Below are 16,258 nucleotides of genomic sequence, written 5' to 3'. Positions count from 1 at the left end.
TATTATCGCTCCTTAATTAAAGACAGTAGCAAAGAGGTTTTTGATGTTCTGGCTGCTCGTTGGAATATTGACGGGGAGTATCTCGTGACTGCTTATATGCTGCGGGTTTGCTTTAGGGGGGTGCCCAAGATCTCGAGTAATAGCGCCTATCGGGAGACGCAATATAAGTTTCTAGGACGGGCCTATATTTCCCCTCAGAGGGCGTTCCAGCAACGGCTAGTGCGATCAGACTGTTGTCTTCGCTGCCCAGACTGTGTTGGCACTTTGATCCATGCCTTTTGGTCCTGTCCGGGGGTACTGCGGTTCTGGACTCTTATTGCTAAATATTTAGCGGAAATTTTGGGGGTCTCCATTCCAATTGCCCCTACTTGGTTGCTCTTTGGGTATATTCCAGCAGTGCGCATTCGGGATCTGGGCACCGCCTCTTCATTCAAAAAGCTGGAGTGGTGAGGAAAAGAGTAATTTTATTGCAATGGCGAGAGGTGGATCCACCCTCTTTTTGGGTGTGGAGAAATCTCCTTTACACTATGATGCATATGGAATCTTTCTTCCCGTACGCTGCCTCAGCTGAGAGCCCGGTTCTTGGACATATGGGAGCCCTATCTCCAAGCACTTCCTCATCGCGCCAGAAGTAGAATCCTAAACGCCTGACGTCGAGGTGATTGACCTGTTAGCTTTCTCCAGCCATCATATCCTTCTGGTACCAAGCGCGGTACAGCTCTGTGGATGAACTGGACACTACATTTGCGTAGACCTGTTGCGTGACAGAGAAGTTGGGTGGTTGTGGGTGGGGGGGGGGGGGGGGGGGGGGATATTGTTGGTATGGTTTCTATGATGTTGCTTTCAGTGTCGCTGGGAAGCGGGTGCAGAACCAACCCGTGACCAGACGGTTGTTTATGTATAACACGTGAAACTTAATAAAAATTGTTGCAACATAAATAAATAAATAAATACATACAGCTAAAAAGGCAAAAAAAAATAAATTATGCACCTACACACTGTATGCACGTACTTTTACATGCATAGGGGAAAGAAATCTGAGTAGGTTTGGACTTACATGCATACTTTTTGATTTTAAAAGTATGGGGCAAATTTTTAAGGCCCGGCGCATGCAAATACTGGGAGATACACACGTGGCTGAGCAGTGCACACATTGAGCGCATCTTCGAAACTGCCCAGTCATGCGCGTATCTCCTGGTATGTGAGGAAGTGCTGGGCCTTTAGAAAAGGGGTGGGCCAGGTTAAGGGTTTGGGTGGGAGCGGGGCAGGGGACGGCCGGGACAGTGGCCATTAGGCTCTGTCCCGGGTAAGCTGCTGAGGCATGGAACTTACTGCTGCTCCTGGGAGCAAGTAAGTTTAAAAAAAATAAATAAAAAAAATGAGGGTAGATAAGGGTATGTTTTAGGGGTCAGGGAGGAGAGGGGAAAAGGGAGAAAGGGAGAGGTAGGGGGATAGGGAAGTTCCCTCCCAGTTCATTCCTTAATTGGAGTAAACTTGATTGCATCACTGCGTGTTTTTTACTAAAATTCCCTCCCCATGCATATGCGACTGGGCACCCGTGTGCACATGCGTGCACCGATATAAAATCGGGTGCACATGTGCATGCGGGTATCGGATTTTCTCTCGCAGGTTTTAAAATTTTACCCCTATGTGTATAAATTCTCTTGGCAAAACCATGCACATCAAATAGGTGTAATTGTGTGCGCATAGTTTTGTTGAGGTAATTTTAAAAGCAAATTTATACACACACATTCACTTTGAAAATTGGTGCAGCTTGGCGCATAAGTCTGCAAACATTTGCAACCTGTTATAAAAGTAGCCCCAAAGTAGCCCCCACAGCTCCTAATGTGTTTTTTAGGTGCATTCTTTATTCTTCTGTTATGACAGTTTGTGATTCTTTTTTGTGTCGTTCCTAATTTTCTTTACTGAAAATGTCTGGAAAGGAATATGACGAGTGAGGTTATCAAATTTGCGGATGATACAAAATTATTCAGAGTAGTTAAATCATAAGCAGATTGTGATACATTACAGGAGGACCTTGCAAGACTGGAAGATTGGGCATCCAAATAGCAGATGAAATTTAATGTGGACAAGTGCAAGGTGATGCATATAGGGAAAAATAACCCTTGCTGTAGTTACACGATATTAGGTTCCATATTAGGAGCTACCACCCAGGAAAAAGATCTAGGCATCATAGTGGATAGAATTTTAAAATCAGCTCAGTGTGCTGCAGCAGTTAGAAAAGCAAACAGAATGTTAGGAATTATTAGGAAGGGAATGGTTAATAAAACGGAAAATGTCATAATGCCTCTGTATCGCTCCATGGTGAGACCGCACCTGGAATACTGTGTACAATTCTGGTCGCCGCATCTCAAAAAAGATATAGTTGCGATGGAGAAGGTACAGAAAAGGGCAACCAAAATGATAAATGGGATGGAACAGCTCCCCATATGAGGAAAGGCTGAAGAGGTTAGGGCTGTTCAGTTTGGAGAAGAGACGGCTGAGGGGGGATATGATAGAGGTCTTTAAGATCATGAGAGGTCTTGAACAAGTAGATGTGACTCGGTTATTTATACTTTCGAATAATAGAAGGACTAGGGGGCATTCCATGAAGTTAGCAAGTAGCACATTTAAGATTAATCGGAGAAAATTCTTTTTCACTCAATGCACAATAAAGCTCTGGAATTTGTTTGCAGAGGATGTGGTTAGTGCAATTAGTGTAGCTGGGTTCAAAAAAGATTTGGATAAGTTCATGGAGGAGAAGTCCGTTAATGGCTATTAATCAAGTTGACTTAGGGAACAGCCACTGCCATTAATTGCATCAGTACAAGGGATCTTCTTAGTGTTTGGGTAATTGCCAGGTTTTTGTGGCCTGGTTTGGCCTCTGTTGGAAACAGGATGCTGGGCTTGATGGACCCTTGGTCTGACCCAGCATGGCAATTCTTGTTCTTAAGGAAGATAGAGTGAGGATTTAATGTTCTGCTATTTGTGACCATGATGATTAGTACCTAGATATGAATGTGCAGCATTATGACTGACTGATCTGCAACATTTTTTGTACATTTGAATTTTGTTTTAAGTTCAGTTTTGGTTTTATTAAGCTAAAGCTGTAGTTAGATACACATACCAGTATAATCTTGGAAACAAAATGATCCCCGGAGATTTTTTGCTTTTATAGGAGTGAGTTAGTTCTAAGCATGCAAACTGGTATTTTGTGAAATGTCTGCTTCATGTGGTTGGAAATACCCAAAGATCTTATGAGTCACTATCAAAGAATTTAAATAGTTATATTCAGCATTTGTCTCCACCCTTCTATAACCCAAAAATGTCATGAATTCTTTTTTTTCTCCAGTGTTTCCCAGATGGCAATGTTACTCGGAAATGGTTCTTTCTTTGTTAGTCATTTCCATTTGAAAATGTAAGGAATATGTTCCCTTTCACCACATGCATTTCTTCATGGGAATTGTACTGGGATTTCAAAACTGTTTCTAGTTATAAGGGCAAATGTTTGGTTTCCCTAGTAACTTGGTGTAACATTGATTCTCTGATGACAAGCAGGTGCAGTGAAGCCACATACATGTCACATGACTCTGTCTCATGCCAATGTGGGGGATTGTTCCAGAGCAGAGAGCTTCTAGGCATGTGTGGTGATTTCCTGTGCGCCCTTGAACCTGCAGCCACTCAGTCCCCTCCCTCTCTCACCATTGTCTGAAGAGGAAGTTCCCTGGACTGCTCTACAGCTGGCTTTTACCTGAAGACATTTTTTTTTTCTTACCAGATACTATTTTTGCACCTTCTTCTTAGAAAATACCCTAGTTAGATTTTCAGCATTATTTTAAATCTCTTCACTGCTGCCTACTGGCACAGAGGCATAGCAGTTTTCACCCTGTGGACGTATATGTAGTGTTAGCATTTCAGCTGGAAAATTTCTTCTCCTATTTCTTTACTCTGAAGATTTTTTTTTATTTGCATCTTAGATTTTTCTTGCCATGTCTGAAAAGCAAGCCAGCTGCTTCAAAACGTGTCTAAAATACTCACAATGTACCTCGTGAATTGTCACACTGAGTGTTGCAGTTGTCAAGGTGCAAATCATGTTTGTGTGGTTTCTGTGCTGACATATCACAGATAGTGGGTTGGATCCTCCAGGAAAGATTCCATGCTTATTTGTCTGATATGAGTAAACACAGCTTGAAGCTGGCCACAAAAGCTCAAAGAGAAAAGTCAGGAATCTAGCTATGATCATGCTGGTGGCCAGGCTTTATTGAAGTGGTCCTCAGTCAATTTTATGTCATAGGTTGAAGCCAGATCCAGGACTTGGGACAAAACCCACACCTATAGCTTGAGCCGGTATAAGGGCAGAAAGACTTGACTTAAGTTTAAGTGAGCGACACTGACCCTCAAGTGAAGGCTTTGGTACAGTGACTCTCCTAATAGACAAGGCTCCAATGGTGCTCTTACTTTCTTCAAGTTGTAATATTTGTGTACTGGGGAGTCAGATACGAGGTTTGTGTGCTATGCAAGCCTCCAGAAGAGCTTGTGGCAAAGTAGGCCCATGGTGCTCAGGAGGTAGCATCTGGTCCATTGATTGACAGGGCCAGTAGAATCATTTTTTTGACCTGGCAGTTTCTTCCTGCTCCTATATACTTCCAGCTCAGTTTCAACTAGGTCTGTGATCTGATGCCATGAACTTTAATTTGTCACTTCCCAGGGATTTTTCTGTTGTATAACTTCCACCATCTTCAACATACCTAGTCTGGTTATTGCAGAGACAGGCCTTTGCCTGAGGCCATGCACTGGGGCTGCTTCTGGAAGCCTGCAGTCATGGATTTTGATTCCAGTCATTAGGTGTCATCCTTTAAACAATGACCATAAATCCCTGCTCCCCTACCCTGTGGTCTGTGAACTACAGGAATAGTCTTGAAAGAGGGCTAGGGCAGGGTGGGCAAACTTTTTTTATGCTGGGGTCAAGTTATAGTCCTCTATGATGCGCTGAGGGGGGGAATACCCTTGGAGTTAATCATTAATTCATAATTACAATAAAATAGCAATAATCATAAGAACAAGTGCAATGCAGATCTAGGACAGTTCACATTACAAGCCATCATGGAAAACAAGTATTCAAATTTTGGTATCCAGCAAAAAATAAAATTCTCCACTGCTAAACACTTGAAGTAACAGAAACCCCTGCAAAAAAAAAAAAAAAAAAAAGACGCCTAGAACTTTGCCACATCATACCATAACAGCACTAACTCTCAGGACTCGGCACACACAGGCTCCCACTCTTTCATACACATGTACACAGAGGCTCCTACTCACTGTCACATGCGTATGCGCTCAGGCTCATATAGGCTTTCACTGTCACACATGCACAGGCTCTCTCTTACAGATATACACTCTCACACACACTGTCTTACATATGGCATCTTTTTTAGCCACTGCCAGACCTCTCCTTCGGCTGCTGTGGGATTGGGGGTCTATGGCAGCCCTCTCTGCTACTGAGTGGGATCTGTGGTGGTCTTACTGCAGGCCCATTCATCTGTTATCTGGCAGCCTTGATTGGGTGGATTCCTGCCCTTATGTACCTTTAGCTGCTGACATCAAACTGATTGTAAGCCCTCTCGGGATAGGGAAATACCTACAGTATCTGAATGTAATCTGCTTTGAAGTGCTGAATAAAGTGTGAAAAGCAGAATATAAAAATCTAAATAAATAAAATCATCAGAGTCCCACTGGCGTATCAATAAAAGAGGCCTGCTGAAGGGCGTGATGGCAGACCCACAATGATGATGTAATGTCATTCAGTGTTGGCGGGCTGGATATAAGAGCGAAAAGAAAAATGTATGTGGGCCAAAAAAACGGTCATCGGGCCTATTCTGGGTGTGGGCCTTAATTTTCCTACCAGGGCTAGGTAAATAAATCTCTGGACCTGAAGACAGCTTTGTTAGCATCCTTTTCATGCTTCTGCTTGGTGATTTCAGGGTTCCCACATCTCACTTGTTGTGGAAAAAATAATTGGCAAGGAATGGTGTTATTTTTATAGATTCTGAAGCTAATTTTGCTGTTTGTTTTTGTTTTTTTAAATTGATTTGTAATATTAGTCCCCTGAGGAGAGAGCTCTGTACTTGGCCTATCAAGACATACTGCTGTTCCTTTGTTTCTTAATGTAGTGAGAATAAAGGAAAATCACCTTAAAGTGGTGAGTTCAGTGGGGTATTATGAGAAGCAGTGTCTTCAGAGTATATGTCCAGGGTGGTTATTACCTGCTCCAAAAATCTTTAACCCAACTTGAATAAAAATTAAATGATTAAATTTGTGGCATATGCACTTGGAATGGTCATAAGCCAATAACATATGAAAGTACCACCTTCCATCCTAAAAATTTTTATTCAAGTTGTGTTAAAGATTTTTGGAGCAGGTGTAAAACACTTGTGGGAATGTTTAGAATTTTTTTGCAGATTTGTTTTCTTAGCATCCAGAACAAGTGGATTATGGAGATGGAGCAAACTGACGTCACAGTATAGGTACCCCTGCGATGACATCAGCCTGCCAGTATTCTCCATCTCCAGCAGATAGGGAATATGCATCTCACCACTGGGAATTGCTTCATTTTAAAGAAAAGGAGAATTAAGGAAATAAATTCACCACGCTCTCCTGTGGTGATACCAAATGGTCCCTCCCACAGTTGAGAATTCCTGAGGTGATTTCCGTAGTCCCTCAGACGAGTGGATTTAGCTGTATGAGCAGCTGAAAGGCAGCGGATGCAGGAAGCCAAGCACGGCAGTGACAGCACATGCCCTCTCCTCCTGCAGCTGGAGAATGCCTCTGTACTCAGCCAGGTAAGGCTGAGCTCCAGTAAGTTAAATAAATAAATAAATTATAGAGAGACTTAGGTTTTTTTGTTGTGCAGGGCTTCCTCCTTCCCTGGTTTCCGTGCGCTGGTCTGACATTAGACCCGCTCCGTGGGAGGTTGAGGGATGTGGGCAGCCTTGGTGGATTAGGCAGCCTCTTTAGGCTAGGCCCTGCTCCGAGGCTTTTTGCTGCGCGCCGTGTAGTAGGCTGTAACGGCTTTTTGCAAGCTTTCTAAGGCTGCCCTCTACAGGATTGTCATTCTGGCGTGTGCGTCTAGCTGTGCATCCAGGTTGTGTGCCCAGTTTTTGGAGAAACAGTCGGGCCTTGTAGTCTGTGTGCCCACATTAAGTGATGCCGTAGTGGCAGCCCACTTACCTCTGCACACAAGTGGTACTGTGTGCTTACGTTTTTTTTGTGCGCTTATTTTTTGGATGCCTAGGTGTGTGCGCCTAAGTGTTGGACACACTTTTTTTTATATGTGCCTAGTTGAGCGCGTATTAAAAAATAAAATAAAACAGCTAGACGCACGCTTCTGGCCACCGCTCAGTGCACTGTCAGCCATAATGGTGCCTATATCTATGAAGCTTAAGTGTCTTTCTCTTTGCACTGCTTGTCATATTAGAGCGTCTGAGCCAGGAGTGCCCACTGATTTGTGCCAGTGCTGTTTGGAGGCTCAGGGAGAATTGTCTTCCTCTGATTTCACTAAGCCTGGTTCTTCCCAGCTAGATGTGGGTCTGGGTAAAGACGACTCAGGTGCGGCACCTGATTTTGGAACTTCCCTAACTGGTTCCTCAGTAGGGGAAGGTAGCTCATGGAGTACACCGAGGTACCTCCTGATCTGGATACTTCTACTTTTTCATGGGTAGAATTTTTCTAGGAGTTGCAATCCTTTCTTCAGGCTCAGCCTCAGTACTGTCCAATGCTCCTAGAGCAGAAGCGCAGGTAGGAACCTTGCCTGGACCTTCTGTTCAGTGTTGGAGTACTCCTAGAGAGGCAGCGGGACCTCTGGATAGAAATCTGGATGGCACGGATGACTATGCTGATCCTTCCTCTCTTGAGGATGGTGAAATCCCCCCCAGATTAGAACCATATAGAACTATGTTACAGTTCTTTCATAAAGATGAACTGCCAGCTCTGATTTCCCAGGCCTTGAAAATGCTTTGAGTTCCTGGGGCAAATTCAGTGTTGGAGCCAAGAGAAATTCCATTTTGGTTTCCTTGCGTCAAGCCTCTTGTGCTTTTCCTCGTGATCAAGGCCATTCAAGAATTGATTGATCTTGAGTGGGGCACCCTAGAGGCTAATCTCAAAGGAGGTGGGATTTTGGAAGGCCTGTACCCTCTGGATCCAGTGGTAAGAGAGCACTTTCGTTTTCTGAAGGTAGATGCACTTGTGTGTGTGCAGTCTCTGAGTGGACCACTATTCCCGTGGAAGGGAGGGTGTAGCCTTGAAAGATGCTCATAATAAAAAGATTGAGACTATTCTTAAGCAAGCATTTGAAGCAGTAGCAATGACCTTGCAGATCACTTATTTTTGTTCTTTGGTGGTTTACTCATGTTTGCTTCTCTCCCAGGAGGTCGATGACTCTGGGGTAAACTCCAGGTCAGTTATGGAACTAGCTGCTGCCTTCTTGGCAGATGCGGGTTGTGATTTAGTCTACACTTCAACCAGAGGGGTGGCTTTCATTGTAGCATCCAGGCATCAGTTATGGTTGAGAAATTGGTTGGCCAATGCGACCTCTAAGGCTAACCTCACCAAATTACCCTTTAACGGCTCGCTTTTGATTGGCAGCGAGTTGGAGAAACTGGCCAGTAAGTGGGGCGAATCTCCGGTTCCTTGTTTGCAGTAAGATAAGAAGGAAGTGCAGCACTCCCTTAACATGAGAGAGTGTGCTAGACAATTCAAGCGTTTTTGACCCTATAGAGGAGCGACCTTTCAGAGGACTTGACACTTTGGTAGTTCTCAGTCCTTTCGTCCCCGACAACCCAGAAGAGGTGCAGGCTTGGGTAGTGGAATCTTCCAATCCTCCCAATGAAGGTTTGCTGATTCACCCTTGAACAGGCGATAAGGGGATGCCTCTTTCTCTTTTATCAGAGGTGGGTCAAAATCACATTGGATCAGTGGGTTCTCGAGGTGATACAAGAAGGATATGCGATGGAGTTTTGCAGTTTTACTTGGGACATGTTCATGGACTCTCCCTGCCACTCCCCGCAGAAGAAGCAGATAATGGGAGGGTACATTGGCAAGGCTCCTCAGTCTGCGGGCTGTGGTTCCAGTGCTCATGTCTCAAGAAAATATGGGGTGATATTCCATTTTTCATTGTGCCAAAAAAGAAGGGCTCTTTTTGTCCCATCCTGAACCTCAAAGGCATTCAGTTTGACACAAAGCAAGGGAAGTTGTTCCTACCGGAAGCTTGAATTCAGAAGTTGCTAGCTCAACTCCGTCTGTTGTTGAACACTCTGTGCCAGACCTTATGGTCTTACCTGCAGGACCTTGGCTTAATGGTGGCGACCCTGGAAGTGGTATCATGGGTGAGGGTGCATATGCGTCCTCTTCAGCCCTTCTGTCTCGGTGGAATCCGCAGTTTCAGGACTATTTGATTCAGCTCCACCTGCTGATGGAGGTCTCCTCCCAACTGCAGTTGTGGCTGCAGGCGGTTCATCTACAGAAGGGAGTTTCCCTGTCCCTATCGGACTGGCTAGTACTGACAATGGATGCGAGTCTCCTTGGTTAAGGAGCTCACTGCAAGGAGCTGACAGCGCAAGGATGCTGGAGTGCAGAAGAGTCTCTTCGAAACATCAATCGGCTGGAAGCCAGGGTGGTCCAGTTGGCATGTTTACAGTTTGGTGACGCGCTGCAGGATCGATCGTCTGAGTAATGTCGGACAGTGCAATGACTGAGGCTTATATCAATCGTCAGGGAGGTACCAAGAGCCAACAAGTGTTGCAAGAAATAGATCAACTTATAGAATGGGCAGAGATGTATCTCCAAATGATCTCAGCCTCACACATAGCAGGTAAAGACAATGTAAGAGCAGACTTTCTCAGGAGGGAGAGTCTGGAACCAGGAGAGTGGGTGTTATCAGATGAGGCATTTCAACTGATTCGGGATTGCTGGGGTCTCCCGTTCATAGACCTGTTGGCGACTTTGCGCAGGGAAGTAAGTTCCATGATTCGTTAGCTGCAGAAGAGGTCCAAAGTCATTGGGAATCAATGCCCTAGTGCAGGAGTGGCCAGAAGACAAGTTGCTGTATGCCTTTCCTCCATGGCCCATGTTGTGCAGATTGATTCGCAGGATTGAACGCCACAGAGGGATAGTGCTCTTGGTCACTCCATATTGGCCCAGGAGACCATGGTATGCAGATCTGCAGAGGCTCCTGATGGATTCACCTCTTCGACTTCCAGTGCTCAGGGACCTGACCTTCACAAAGATCCATGTTTCAGCAAGCAAGCCCTTGAAAGGGCTTGCTTGCTGAAACATGGATACTCTGCAGCAGTGAGATCCACCTTACTAAGAGCTAGAACGTTTTCCACTTCCTTGGATTATGTGCGGGTTTGGAGAGTGTTTGAGGCCTGGTATGAGGATCGACGTACTCTTCCTTCCTTGGTCAAGATTCTGCTCATTTTGGAATTTTTGCAAGATGGCTTGAAAAAAGGCTTGACTCTCAGTTCCTAAAAGGTACAAGTAGCGGCTCTCGCCTGTTTCAACGGTCAGGTGTATGCTTGTTGGCTCATTCTGATATTGCCTGTTTTCTGAAAGGAATGAAATATTTTCGTTGTCCTTTGTGGTTTCCCGTGCCCTTATGAAGTCTTAATTTGGTTTTGGATTTTTTGGCAGGCTGTACTTTTAGACTGCTATGTACTCTCTTCTTGCCATTGCTGACCTTGAAAATGGTGTTCCTTGTGGCAATTTGTTCTGTGCGTAGGGTTTCTGAACTGCAGGTCTTGTCTTGCTGGGAGCCATTTCTCCAGGTGACTCCAAGGGCGGTACAGATGCGTACTGTTCTTTCCTTTTTATTGAAGGTGGTTACTGAGTTTCACTTGAATCAGTCCATCTCTCTTCTGTTTCTGACAGAGAGAGAGATGCAGAGGAGTATCGTCTGTTGTGACCCTTGGATGTCAAGAGACATATTGCAAGGTATCTAGAGGTTACTGAGCCTTTGCAGAAGTCAGATCGCCTGTTTCTTTCACGGCGGTACTAGACAGGGAGAGCCAGCTTCGTGGGCTACAATAGCTCGCTGGGTTAAGGAGCTGGTCACGGCTGCATACGTGGAAGCTGGGAAGCCGTTACCTAGTCAGGTTAGGGCTTATTCTACTAGGGCTCAGGCAGTGTCATGGGCGGAGGTTAGATTGTTGTCTCGCATTGACATTTACCAAGCTGCGACATGGTCCTCTTTACACACCTATTCCAGGTATTGTCTGGATGTGCAGGCCCAGGAGAATGCAGCCTTTGCATGTGCGGTTTTGACAGGACTGCGCACAGCCTCCCATCCTATTTGGGAGTAGCTTGGGTACATCCCACTTGTCTGGATTCATCTGACTGGTCGCTTAGAAATGAGAAATTACTACTTACCTGATAATTTCCTTTTCTTTAGGATAGTCATGAATCCAGCTTCCCTTCCTTGGCTGCCAAATGATTGCATATTGATCCTCCTGTGTGCCTACATGTTACAGGGATTACTGGTAAGTGTTACTCCAGTCCCTAGTCTAGTGTTATTACATTCTTGTCTGAGCTCAGTGTTTCCGGTTGGCTGAGTATTGCAATGGTTATCTTTTTTTATCAAGTTTTTTGCTAATCTGTCCACAGTTGCTTTAGAAGAAAATACTGGCAGTCTGATGTCACTGCAGGGGGTATATATATACTAGAGATGTGAATCGGAACTGAAATCCGAACCGATTCTGGTTCCGATTCACATCTATAGAGATGTGAATCGGAACTGAAATCCGAACCGATTCTGGTTCTGATTCACATCTATAGAGATGTGAATTGGAACTGAAATCCGAACCGATTCTGGTTCCGATTCACATCTCTAATATACTGTGACGTCAGTTTGCTCTGTCTCCATCTATTGGTAGAGGTGCATAACCTACTTGTTCTGGATTCATCTGACTGTCCTAAAGAAAAGGAAATTATCAGGTAAGAAGTAATTTCTCAGTGTTCCCTGTGCAGAGAGTTGTTTGCTATTTGGGGTGGTTATTGGGCACGACTGGTGCTACAGTTCCAGCCTTGGGCAGGGACTGAAAGACATCCAGACTTTCCTTGGAGCTTGCTTTCTTTGTGACGGGTGGGGAAGAGATTAAGTACAAGACATGGTTACAAGTTAGGGAAAGAGCACTGTCACTGGCTGGCCCCGTGCTATGGAACACCATGCCACTCGACATAAGGCTGCAGAGAAATTTGAAAATATTCAAAACCAATCTAAAAACCTGGCTCTTTAAACAAGCTTTTTACAAAGATAGAGATAAGGAGAAAAACAGTTGAAAGATAGACGCACCAAACTAGAAGTTATTACTTGTAACCTACAAATACATATTAAGGTTAAATTTAAACAGCCTAATATGTTCCTAACAAACAAGCTTAACTTACACATACAGTTTTTTTTATATATTAAATTGTTACTGTTCTTTGATGGCACATGGTTAATTTGTAATCTATAGCACTCATATTTTTTCATTATCGTGCCCTTTTGTAAACCATTGTGATGGTTATCTAACCCGACGACGGTATAGAAGAGGTTTTAAATAAATAAATAAATCGTTTTAAAGCTTGCCGTTGGTAGATAAATCCCAAGTGCTAAAATTCAGTGTCTGGCACTTGCTGGAAACAGATGCTTCTGGTAGGGCACAGGAATAGAGCCCAAGGAAAGCTACAACTGATGCCCTTGCCAGCTGGGTCTGGGACGAAGTGCAGCAGCCTAGTGCTGCTACTAGATCACTTGAGATATCCCCGAGGGAGTGAAAAGTGCCTGGAAACAGGGAAAGAAGATGGAGTTGAAGGGAGAGAGAGAGTACCTGTAGGAAGGGGTGAGTTGGAGAATGCCAAGAAGCATGGAAAAATGCTGGGAAGGATGTGGAGTTGGATGGAGATTGCTTAGGGGAAAAGGAGGTGTTTGGGAGTGCTTGGAAGCTGAGAAAGAAACTGGGAGGGAAAGGAGGGTGGGCACGCCAGAAGAAAGAGAAAAGCTGGAAGAGGTGTGAGGGAGGCAAAAGGGAAAGTGCCTGGAGGAGAGGGAAGGGAAAGCAAGATCAAAAAAGTAAAATGTACTCAAAATAAAAAAAAAAAAACCCAATGTACTAAACAAAGAAAGAAACAGCCCCTTCCTCCCATCTCCAAACAAAACATGAAAGTAAAATAAGCCAAAAAAACAAAACATTGGCACCTCAAACCTCAACTTTCCTAAAAAGTTCACACCTCTTTCTATAGCTAATGTTCTCCTGTTCCAGGATGTCCCGGAGGCTGTCGGGATGGTGTGTGTGTTTTTTTTGGAGGCAGTTTTTCCAGTCCCATTAGCAGAAAGATTTTTGCGCGGGTCCCTTTGACTGCATTCAGTACATCAAGCTATCAGTCTGAGGGACTGATTGTACACAGTGCCGGTGCTAGCATTTTTGCTGCCCTGTGCTGTCGTCCCCCTTTCTGTTTTTTTTGTGGGGTTTTCTTTTTTTTACACAAAATTTCTTTTCCCCAATAACAAATACAATGCATCTGACAAAGTGGACTATCCTCGAAAGCTTATGCTTTAATAAATCTGTTAAACTATAAGGTGCCACTCATTTCCTATCGTTTCAGCATACAATAGAAACTGTCAGTCTCATGCTCTATCCGAATCTCTTTTCTATCGCCGAAAAAAAGCCCTGCTCTCTCCAGCGATCCAAATTGTGAAAATCAATACACTCCCCTGAACCTGTTTTACCCCATGTCCAGGAATGATCCTCTGGTGCTCCTTTCCCCACCTACCAGTATATAAAATTGATGTGGGCTGGGCCTTGTAAGTAGCAACAGTTTGTTGTACAGAAAAACATGCATTGCTGTGGTGCCAACCAGAAAACCCTGCAAAAAAAGACACTTGGAACCCATATAGTACTATTGTAACGGGTCTTAGGTGTGGGTTTGGCCCCTGGACAGCCAGCAATAGAGTAAAAATACCAAAACAGTACTTACTGCAAGCATTCAAACAGGAACAACCCTATGAAAAGGCAAATATTACACCAGGCCCTAAAACACCTCCTATTAGAAAAGCAGAACAAACCAGTCTGCTCTAAATTCCTACATAGAAACTATACATGCTAGAAGAATACCTCACCAGAACACAGACAGACCTTCACCAAATATAGAATAAAGAGGCCATAAAATAGAAATGTATAGATGAAACTGAACTGGAAACTCAAACATGCTAGACTGTATATTATAAAGCAATGGGAAAACAGAATCACGAATTCTCATAAATCAAACAAAATCAAGAACATAAGAAATTGCCATACTGGGTCAGACCAAGGGTCCATCAAGCCCAGCATCCTGTTTCCAACAGAGGCCAAACCAGGCCACAAGAACCTGGCAATTACCCAAACACTAAGAAGATCCCATGCCACTGATGCAATTAATAGCAGTGGCTATTCCCTAAGTAAATTTGATTAATTGTCATTAATGGACTTCTCCTCCAAGAACGTATCCAAACCTTTTTTGAACCCAGCTACACTAACCACATCCTCTGGCAACAAATTCCAGAGCTTTATTGTGCGTTGAGTGAAAAAGAATTTTCTCTGATTAGTCTTAAATGTGCTACTTGCTAACTTCATGGAATGCCCCCTAGTCCTTCTATTATTCGAAAGTGTAAATAACTGAGTCACATCTACTCATTCAAGACCTCTATCATATCCCCCCTCAGCCGTCTCTTCTCCAGGCTGAACAGCCCTAACCTCTTCAGCCTTTCCTCATAGGGGAGCTGTTCCATCCCCTTTATCATTGTGGTTGCCCTTCTCTGTACCTTCTCTGTACCTTCTCCATCAATCATAATAAGCCATACTATTAAAAAGAATATTGCCAAAAAAGATGACAAATAGAATAGCATCAAATAATTATGAACTCATATATAAAATTTTAAAAATTTCCAAACAGCAATAAAATATTTCAAAATAGCAAACACATCAAACACCTAATTAAAACAAGAAGGGAAAAATACCTTGCTTCCCATTCCTAAAAATCTTTGATTTCCAGGCACCCTGACCTTGTAGTGGATTAGTGGGGGTGGCAAAATTTTTCACCCACCTCCCAAGGCAGGCTCCCATTCACAGACAAACACACCTATCCCCCCCAGGCAGATATTCACATCCACCCATCCAAGACCTGCTCCCATTCATACCCAGCAATCCTCCTACCTCAAGCACACTCCAATTCACTTGTCCATCCCAGGCAGGCTCCCATTCACAACCACTCATCCCAGGCAGGCTCCTATTCTCTCGCACACAAATACCTATTCCCCCGCAGGGCAGGTTCCCATTCACAACCAACCACCCTCCTCAGGCATGCTTCCATTCACAACCAAATAATCTATCCACCCATCCCAGGCAAGCTCCCATTCATGACAACTCATCCCAAACAGGTTCCCATTCTCAAACACATACACCCGGCCACCCCCCCCCCCCGGCAGGCTTCATTCACAGCTATTCCCCCCCCCCCCAAGGGGATACAGACAGACAGACACACCCGTTCCTTAAGAGAGCGCAGGATTCGTGTCAGAGCTCTGTAGGCATCCTACCTGTGGCTGCTCCTTGTGTACAGGCTGGCCCGTGGTATTCGACACTCACACTGCTTGAATGCTTATCTTGTGCATCATGAGATGACCATACAGGAAGTGCTAGCACCACAAGTATTGAGTACCACAGGGCTAGCAGCACACAAGGAGGAATTGTAGAATGAGCTCCCGTCCGCATGGGCGTCTGCAATCTTTTGGTCCTGGTGGGATGGGGTCCATTGGCGACTACATAGGCCTCTTGCTGCTCCCTGTCCTGGGCCCTCTTTCATCGCAGCTGCCACATTCCTGGGTGTGCTGCCCTGTGCAATCGCACGGTTTGCACACCGGTAGAGCTGGGCCTGATTGTACACATCTGGCCTGGCAGAGTGTCATGAACAGTGGCTGAAGTTTGTGGGCGGAGTACATTTCCATTTGAAACCATTGTAATTCTGCTTTGCATTGACACTAAAACTTTTTACAAAAAGTTGTCAACCCTGTGATAGTCTAAGGGAAGAAAGGTATTTTTTTCTTTCTCAAATTTACTGTACGAGTAGAGTTTAATATTCTGGAAGATCACAGATGGGCTTTCAGTCGGAGGAAGTCCTATTTGTCTCTGTCTCAGTGTTTGTGTCCTTTTGGGGCAAAGTTTGCCACTTGAAAGGGTTTAGTGGTGGTTTGTTTGTT

At 44.4% G+C, this 16,258-nt stretch overlaps 1 protein-coding gene across 1 annotated transcript in view; it reads left to right on the top strand.

The window, feature by feature from the left end:
* ANKRD28 (ankyrin repeat domain 28) overlaps positions 1 to 16,258 on the top strand; it is an 805,300-nt gene that overhangs the window by 78,074 nt on the left and 710,968 nt on the right. The gene's annotated exons all lie outside the window — the stretch shown is intronic.

The sequence above is a fragment of the Rhinatrema bivittatum genome, chromosome 2 (genome assembly GCF_901001135.1).
Source record: "Rhinatrema bivittatum chromosome 2, aRhiBiv1.1, whole genome shotgun sequence".
Lineage (NCBI taxonomy): Eukaryota > Metazoa > Chordata > Amphibia > Gymnophiona > Rhinatrematidae > Rhinatrema > Rhinatrema bivittatum.
This window is presented reverse-complemented; position numbering and strand designations above follow the sequence as displayed.